The sequence below is a fragment of the Gossypium hirsutum genome, chromosome A06 (assembly GCF_007990345.1).
Source record: "Gossypium hirsutum isolate 1008001.06 chromosome A06, Gossypium_hirsutum_v2.1, whole genome shotgun sequence".
In the NCBI taxonomy this organism is placed as follows: Eukaryota; Viridiplantae; Streptophyta; class Magnoliopsida; order Malvales; family Malvaceae; genus Gossypium; species Gossypium hirsutum.
The window spans coordinates 105,488,677-105,497,943 of NC_053429.1; positions in this window are offsets into that span (position 1 = coordinate 105,488,677).

The window sequence follows — 9,267 nt, forward strand, 5'->3', positions numbered from 1 at the left end:
TTGCTTGCAAGTCATTATCAATAAGCTGGGCATCATAAATTTCCTGCAGAAATGTAGGCCTAGCCTTCAGCTCAGCCAGAATTGAACCATCATCAAGCAAAGTCAAACGAGTATCCATAGCTCTCAAAGCATACAGGGATTTTCTATCGGCGACCACATTCGCCTTTCCCAAGTGATAGTCGGTAACCGGATCATAATCCTTAATTAATTCTAACCATCTTCGTTGTCTCAAATTTAGTTCTTTCTGAGTCATCAAGTACTTCAAACTTTTGTGGCCCGTAAATATATGGCAAGTCTAGCCATACAAATAATGCCTCCAAATTTTCAAGGCAAAAACAATAGCGGCAAGCTCTAGGTCGTGGGTTGGATAATTCTTCTCATGGGGCTTTAATTGCCGTGAAGCATATGCTATCACTTTGCCATCTTGCATAAGCACACACCCCAATCCATTTATGAATGCATCACTATAGACCACAAATTCTTTTCTCGGTTCAGGTAGCACTAAAACAGGAGCTTCGGTCAGTAATGTCTTTAACTTCTCAAAACTTTGCTGACACTTCTCCGTCCATTCAAACTTAACATCTTTCTGTAGCAACCTCGTCATCGGAGTCGCTATCATAGAAAATCCTTTTACAAACCTTCGGTAGTAACTGGCTAAGCCCAAAAAGCTTCTAACCTCGGTTACATTTTTAGGTGATTTCCATTCAACAATTGCAGAAATCTTACTTGGATCAACTCGGATGCCTTCACCCGAAACTATATGATCCAAAAATCCAACCTCCTGGAGCCAAAACTCACTCTTGCTAAATTTAGCATATAGTTGCTTTCCTCGCAAGGTCTGTAACACAATTTTCAAGTGCTTCGCATGCTCTATCTCATCTTTAGAGTAGATCAAAATGTCGTCAATAAACACAATGACAAACTTATCCAAATATGGCCGAAAGATCCTATTCATTTGATCCATAAACATAGTCGGTGCATTTGTCAGCCCAAACAGCATGATAAGAAATTCATAATGGCCATACCTCATTCTAAAAGTTATCTTTGGTACATCCGAGTCTTTAACTCGTAGCTGATAATAGCCAGACCTCAAGTCTATCTTAGAGAATACGGTGGCTCCTCTCAACTGGTCAACTAAATCATTGATCCTTGGCAAAGGATACTTATTCTTGATAGTCACCTTATTTAGTTTCCGATAATCGATACATAACCTCATTGAACCATCTTTCTTCTTTACAAACAACACGAGGGCACCCGAGGGTGAAAAACTTGGCCTAGCAAATCCTTTATCCGTCAGCTCTTGCAACTATGCTTTTAACTCCTTCAACTCGGTAGGTGCCATTCTGTACGGGGCAATAGAAATGGGAGTCGTCCCTGGCACCAACTCAATACCAAACTCTATCTCCCTTTCAAGAGGTAATCTGAGTAATTCCTCTGGAAACACATCTGGATACTCACATACTATCGGCACAGACTCAATCTTCAATTCAATTTCCTTAGTGCATGTAACACCCCAAACCCGGCCCGGACGTTATGGCCAAATCTGACGTGTCCCATGGACTTACGACTTAGTATGCATTCGCTGGTTTAAGTGATTATGGTGGTCTTTGTAAAAACAGCAGTTGAATGAAAAGCCAGTTTATCAATCTTTAGGCAATCCATTTGTTGTGCTTGTTGAGTCTTGAAAACGTTCATTAATTTTGAAACCCGCGCAGCCTAACACTAGCAGTTTGGTCATAGTATAAATATAATCAGAAAATAAAACCATAGCGAAAAAAAGAAATTTAAATAGCGGCTTTATTACAACTTAAAACTCAAAATTAAATTAGAATATAAAAATAATAAAAATAAACTAACATAGAAAAACCAACTTTGCAGATGATGTGGCCACTCCGAATCCCTCACAACTCCAAGCCCACTATGGTTGGGGATTTCTTGCAGAGATGAAAATAAAGGGTGAGTTCGGTAAACTCAGTGTGTAACATAACCCAACCATAGCCCAAAACAGATCAAACCTCAGAGTCAAACTTATCTGGGCCTTGGCCCAGTACAGAAATTAGAATGAAACCCATAGGCCCATAGCAGATACAGAACAAATATATCATGAATGCAGAAATCCCAACCCAGAGCCATCCATAACACCCCCGTACCAGCCTTACACCATGTGGGGAGACTACTCGACCCACCAAACCGCTACACACCATAGAAATTGCAACGACGCTGCCAGATATTGTGACGAAGTCACCAGATATAGATATTGTGGCTAGGCCACCAGAACAGATATATATATGTGGCGAAGCCACCAGATTGCAGCGAGGCTGCCAGATATTGTGACAAAGTCACCAGAACAGATATATGTGGCGAGGCCACCAGATTGCAGCGAGGCCGCCAGAACGCTTCCTCCATCATTATAAACCCATGTCCCATGCAACAGAAATAATATGTCATGGCATACGTATACCAAAACAGAACATCATGCTTTTCAGAAAAAAATAACCCTAGGGGTAAAATCGTAATTTTGCATGCATAATGATATTTCAGTAATTATTACCTATTGCTAAGGTTTCATGCTCATTCTAACGTTTACCAAGTAATCAGAAGTACTTACCTCGTCTTTTTACCGAAATGGGCCCATTGGCCCATTGGCCTGTTTTTGGCCCATTAAGCTCAAAAATACCGTTGTGCACGAAAATGCACACTCTGCACTCTAATCATCCAAATGCACCATATTCATTAACAACTGTCTCACGAGCTCTTGCACGCTCGCGAGTTCACAAAATACCAACATTTTGGTATTTCGGCTTTTACCGATTCAGCCTAAGGGAGGGTGTCGTTTACACACCTGGTTGATGACGATTGATGATGATATCTCCCACGCGATAATCCTACAATCGATCACTAACACATTAGACTTATGAATTAACGATAACTAACATAAATCCACGTCAACTAACCCAATCATCACACAAGTTAGTCATTTACGCACGAGGGGCAAATTAGTCTTTTTACCCTCTAGGGGTAAATTGGTAGTCCTACCCTACAGGGGTATTTTAGTAATTCTACAACTTATCCACTTGGGCCTACGGACCCATTGGGACCACATGGCCCATTTCAGCCTATCGCGGCTTGAAATAGCCGTCCTACTGCTAGAGTAATGAGAAATACACACCTGTTAGGAGACTGTAGTTAATCCGCGCTCCAAACACTCTTAGCTGACGCCCAGCCCAAATGATCATGTCACAAAGCGAAAGGGATCAGCCAAGAAGGGTATGCCTACTCTCCTCATGGTTTGCTCTATTTAAAGCTAGCTCTCCATCCACTCTAATGGTAGCTTCCCGATGTGGGATCCCTCCATCACCAGAGTTTAAAACCAACACCAACTCTTGCCGTCCCAACATAGCAAAATAATCAACCTTTGCATGCCAAGGGATTCGAACCAAAGTCCTCTCACATGCCAACTCACGCCACCACCACTAGGCCATCAACTCATTTGTGTCATAAATCCAACACATTAAACTTTAAAGCGCACCTACTTGCTTCCAGATTTATTGAAAAGAAAAACAAAAATATATTGCAGGAGCCAAGACTTGAACCTTGGACCCCTTGCTTCCTCTATGGCATCACTTCCTTGTCCCCTAAATGGTGCCACCTTGCCACTACACCACACTCCTTTTTGTGTCATCTTTTACCCCTTTACTCTTAAAAGCCCAAACACCAATTGCATCACCTGTTCATAAAATTAAAATTCCGAAGACTACCACGGATTTAACTTAAGTTTGGGCCTTCCAAAAGACCACTAACCTACTAAAATATATATATTAACCAACCAGAACACACAAAAATTTTGAAAATCACAGAAACACAGAAAACTCAAAAATTGGGGCGTTACAACTCTACCCTCCTTAAAGAAATTTCGTCCTCGAAATTTTACCTGAATCAAAAGATGAGAATATTGTTGACGCATCGCCACTTTTGGCTCCCAAGTAGCTTCCTCTCTTCCATGATTACGCTACAACACTTTTACTAGCAGAACTGATTTCCTCCTCAAAATCTTAACATCTCGATCCAAAATCTGCACAAGTTTTTCCTCAAAAGTCAAGTCTGTTTGGACCTCGATCTCTGCAACTGGCACAACATGAGTAGGGTCAGAACGATACCGTCTTAACATGGAGACATGAAAGACATCATTAATCCTATCCAACTCTGGAGGTAGCTCCAACTGATAAGCCACTGGACCCACTCGCTTAAGAATCCGATAAGGCCCAATGAACCGTGGACTTAACTTGCCTTTCCTCCCAAACCTTAATATTTTCTTCCAAGGTGAAACCTTTAAGAAGACCATATCACCCACAGAGTACTCAATTTCCTTTCGCTTTAAATCTACATATGACTTCTGTCTATCAAATGCTTCCTTCAACCGATCTCTAATCAACTTGACCTTATCCTCAGTATCTACCACCAACTCAGGTCCAAGAACCTGTCGTTCACCCAACTCGGTCCAACAACTAGGTGTACGACATCTTAGCCCATACAGTGCCTCATAAGGAGCCATTCGAATACTTGCCTGATAACTGTTGTTGTATGCAAACTCTGCCAACGGTAAGTATTCCTCCCAACTGCCTCGAAAGTTGATAATGCATCCCCTCAACATGTCTTCTAGAATCTGAATAACCCTTTCCGACTGACCATCAGTCTGAGGATAAAAGGCTGTACTAAAGTTCAACCGCGTACCCAACTTTTGAAGCCCCCGGAGAGCAATGCGGGACAAATACAGGCAAGTTCAATTTACCTTGGGCTACTCAAAAAATTTTCCTTAACATAAAGGGACACACGCCCGTGGGCTCATCCCGTCTCCAAAACTTTGAGCATTCTGTTAAATTAACATGGCCAAGACACACGCCCTTGTGTCCTACCCGTGTGCTAATTTAGCTTAAAGTTTTAGGTGCAGGGGACACACGGTCATACCACACGCCCATGGGGTTGGACCGTGTGTCTCATACGGCCTGGACACACGCCCGTGTATCTAACCATATGGACCTTAATAGGCTATTTTCCAAGCCTTTAGTCACCCATTTCTACCTCCAAGTTTGAGAGAAAACACAATTTTACACTTGTAAATAATCTTAATAAAACTCATTGTATGGAAACCTCATATCATTGGTTTCATACATGGTAGGTTATTTCCCATTTAGTGTTTATGGGTTCCTATACTGCATTAATCCATCTGAAATTGGCTCGTTCAAGAGACTCATTGCCAATTGATAGCAACCCATCGTTTGTAAATAAAACCATGCATAAAAATCGTAGGTCATAGCCTACCTAATTAAGCCAACTTTCATGGCTATATACAAAGAGATAAATATATTTCTACATGCCTTCATTTGGCAAATCAAAGGACAAATATAACAAAATACTCAAAAATTCTATACATGCCATTAACAAAGTAAAAGTGTCCTTATACCAAAGCTTGGCTAGTTGATAGTGTGTTGCTTCTCCAACTGTCTTCCAATCCTTATAAGTCCTCGAGCTCTGTAAAACAGAGAAAAAGTGTGACAACCCTAATTTGACCCTAGTCAGAAAGTGGTTTCGGGATCACAAAACCGAGTCACAAAAATAATTAAATGTTATATTCTGTGATTATTACATATGAAAGTGCATGTGTGAAAATCTCATGCTTTGATTTTGCCATTTGTGAGTGAAATTATGAAATAGGACCTATGTGAAAATTTTTGAAAATGCTATAGGCAAATTTGTAATGGCCAAATAAATGGTAGTACAAAATAGGAGGATTTGCATGCCAAACTCCCCATTTTTTGTGTAGTGGCCGGCCATGATGTTAATGGTAGACAACATGTGCAAAATTTTTTATTGAAGTTATGGCATAGGTGTGGCACAAATTAATATATGTCATTTTGTGTCATAAAATGTTTAGGAATAAAGAATAATAAGAATAACAAAATGAAAAAAAGGAGAAGGTTTGTTCATTCTTGTTCTTCATAGCCGAAATTTAGAGAAAAAGAGAGGAGGAAACTCTTGAAAAATTCAGTCACTAAGGAGGGAGAAGATGCAAGGTAAGTTCATGGTAGTTTGCTTCTATTTTGATGTTCTTGAGTTCTTCTTGATTCTACCTTAACCCATGAAGCATATTTTTTATTTTTGGTTGTGTTGTGAGCATTCGGTCATGAATGGAAATGAAGGAAATGGTTGTTGTTTCATGCTCTTTTGATGAATAATGGAAGATAGGTGAAGTTAAGTCAAACAAATGAGCATGCATGTACATTAGATGCTAAAGGGAAAAATCGGCTAACATGTTGTGTGTATTATGGCCGAATGTGAACTTGGATAATATTGAGTAATTTTTGTGCTTTAAAATGATTAAATGGAGATTATAATTAAGTAAAATCATAGATATGTGATGATTGATTGGTGATATACATGTTTAAATAACATGCATGCAAGGTATATATGTGTGAAAGAGTGATTTGGTAATAAATCTGCTTGGGACAGCAGCAGTAACGTTTATTTGTAAAATCACCATAAATTGTGGGAGATGATTTAGAAGCATAATAAATTATGTAATTAAAGCTTAATGAGTATAGTTTCTTATAAAAGAAACCGTGTAAGCAAAAGAATTACCGATAATGAGATATTTGAAGTGATGTGGGACAGGGTCAGAATGACTTCTAGATCCTCTATTCTGTTTTTATAAAATCATTATAAATTGCATAAAAACGGTCATAAGATGAAGTTTATATGCTTATACTCCTTAATGAGTCTAGTTTCAAAATAAATAAATGAGAACATATTTTGAATTCTGTACAATGAGAAAATTTATTCGTAGTGAGGAGTGGTGAGATTAGTCAGACAGTGAAACAGGGGAAACTTTAAGAAAAATCTGGTATTGATTGGCCAAACCAAAAATTCTAAAAATTTTATGGAAAAGAGATATATGAGTCTGTTTTCAGGGAAAATTAACAGCACTTGATTTGGAGTTTCGTACCTCCAGTTATAAATGATTTAGTGACTGTTGCTCAGGAAGACAACTTGCAGTGAAATTATGATTATGTGGTAAACATTGACAAAAATTTGTTAATGAGTTGCTTATTGATTTCTTATAAGCTTACTATGATCAGTAGGTGTGAAAGTCGAATATTTATATATATTATATTTTGAAAGTGATGCTCGAACAGTTGAATAATGACTAGTTTAAAATCTTTGAATTTAAGCTCAAGAGCATAGAGGGGCAAAATTCGGATAAGGGAAAAGAGAAAGTAATCGAATAGCCGTTGTAATCGTTCGGAAACATTCAAGGTAAGTTCTTAAGTGTTTAAGCTTGATTCCTTTTTACATACCCAAGAGTTAAATTAATATGGAAAAGGGAATGTAAATTTTATTTAGTTAATGTGCCGAATATGTAATGATTTAAGGCTATAAGCCGATTATGGCTATTATGCTTAAGTTGAATTGGATTTGGAAATTTGATGCACTAAATGAGTGTTACAATGAATAAACTATGCCGTATATGTGCTGGTGGAGATATCACGAGTTGTGATTATTAAATACCTAATGGAAACCATGATGTGTATAAAATTATTATTATTATTAGTCCTTTGTGGTAGCCGAATATGGCTTGGCACTAAAGTGATTAGATGTGAACTTCGAAGAGGTAAACTATTAAAAGTGTGGTGCTATAAGACTATGGGCTAATACGATACGTGGATTCATTTTGTAAAGTAAATTATTCAGGTATGCGATATGTACTTATGCATGTTAAATCGATTGGAATTGAATCATGAATGTGAATTGAGAAGCATAGGTAAAAATGCCTATGACATATATGTGAGTAAGGGTAAAACAATCGTAAATTATCGATAAGGATGGGCTATGTGCGGAACCATCTTATAATTGCTAATTTGAAAGGTTGTGTGTGAATCAGTGAGCAATAGGTATATATTAGGTGAATCGTGACCTTTTGGTTCTACTTGAATTAAGTTGTTTGATAAATAATTTATGTATATGACTTATAGTCGAATGGTCACTATAGGTTAAGTTTGAATGGTGAAATGGATATGTGATATTTATGTAAGACTTTTGAACCGAAATGTAAATGATGGTGTTCATATGGAGCTTATATTCGAGTGTTGCAAATGACTACTAATGTGATATGTTGAATGAGATGTGTTAATATATGATTAAATATGCATGATATTTGATGTGTAGCCGGGCCTAAAGACCCGCAGGCTATATGCTAGAATTATATCCGGGTTAAATCCCGCAAGCTTCGTGCTGGTAATATATCTGGGTTAAATCCCGCAGGCTTCGTGCTGTAATATATCCGGGTTAAATCTCGCAGGCTTCGTGTTGGTAATATATCCGGGTTAAATCTTGCAGGCCTAGTGCTGGTATTATATTCAGGCCTTGGTGCCTAGCAGGCTTCATGCCGGTGATGTGTATTCTGGCCTTCGTGCCTAGCAGGCTTCGTGCCGGTGATGTGTATTCTGGCTTTCGTTCCTAGCAGGCTTCGTGCCAATGATGTGTAGTCGGGCCTTCGTGCCTAGCAAGCTTCGTGCTAGTGATGTGTATTCGGGCCTTCGTGCCTAGCAGGCGTAATGCCGGTGAAATGATATGTTATGTGAATTCGGTGTTCCTTATAAGATAAGGGTTTAGACGAATGTTAAAGATGAAATGATAGTGTATTGTATCATGCTTATATGGCCTAATGGCAAGTATAATCATGTTGGTAAATATGCAATGTGCTTTTATAATCGAATGATAAGTTTGAAATGAATGTGAGTGAAATGTTATGCATAAGCTATCAAATTCTAAATGTGAAAATGAGATGAAAGAAAAGTGTTTGAGATGTATAATTATATATGTTTGAATGATGTTAGTACTTAATTGATATGAATATGTTATATGGAACTTGTTGATTTGATTATTCGGGCCTTTGAGCCTAGCAGGCTATAATGCCGGTGAAATGATAATCGAGCCTCGAGCCTAGCAAGCGAAATGCCGGTGATTTGAGAAAAATCGAAGACTAAGGTACCTCGTATTAGATTGACAAATGAATACATTCAATATGTTAAGTGGGCCAAGTACACATTATGTACTCATATGTGAGTTTGATTTGAAGTGAATCATAAGTGTGTAATGTGATACATACGTGAATAAATGTTATAACTATATCTATGATCATGATACACCGGGTCAGGGTGCCAAAGTATGTGAAAGTACTTGATTTAATTATGTTATACGAATTTAGATTAA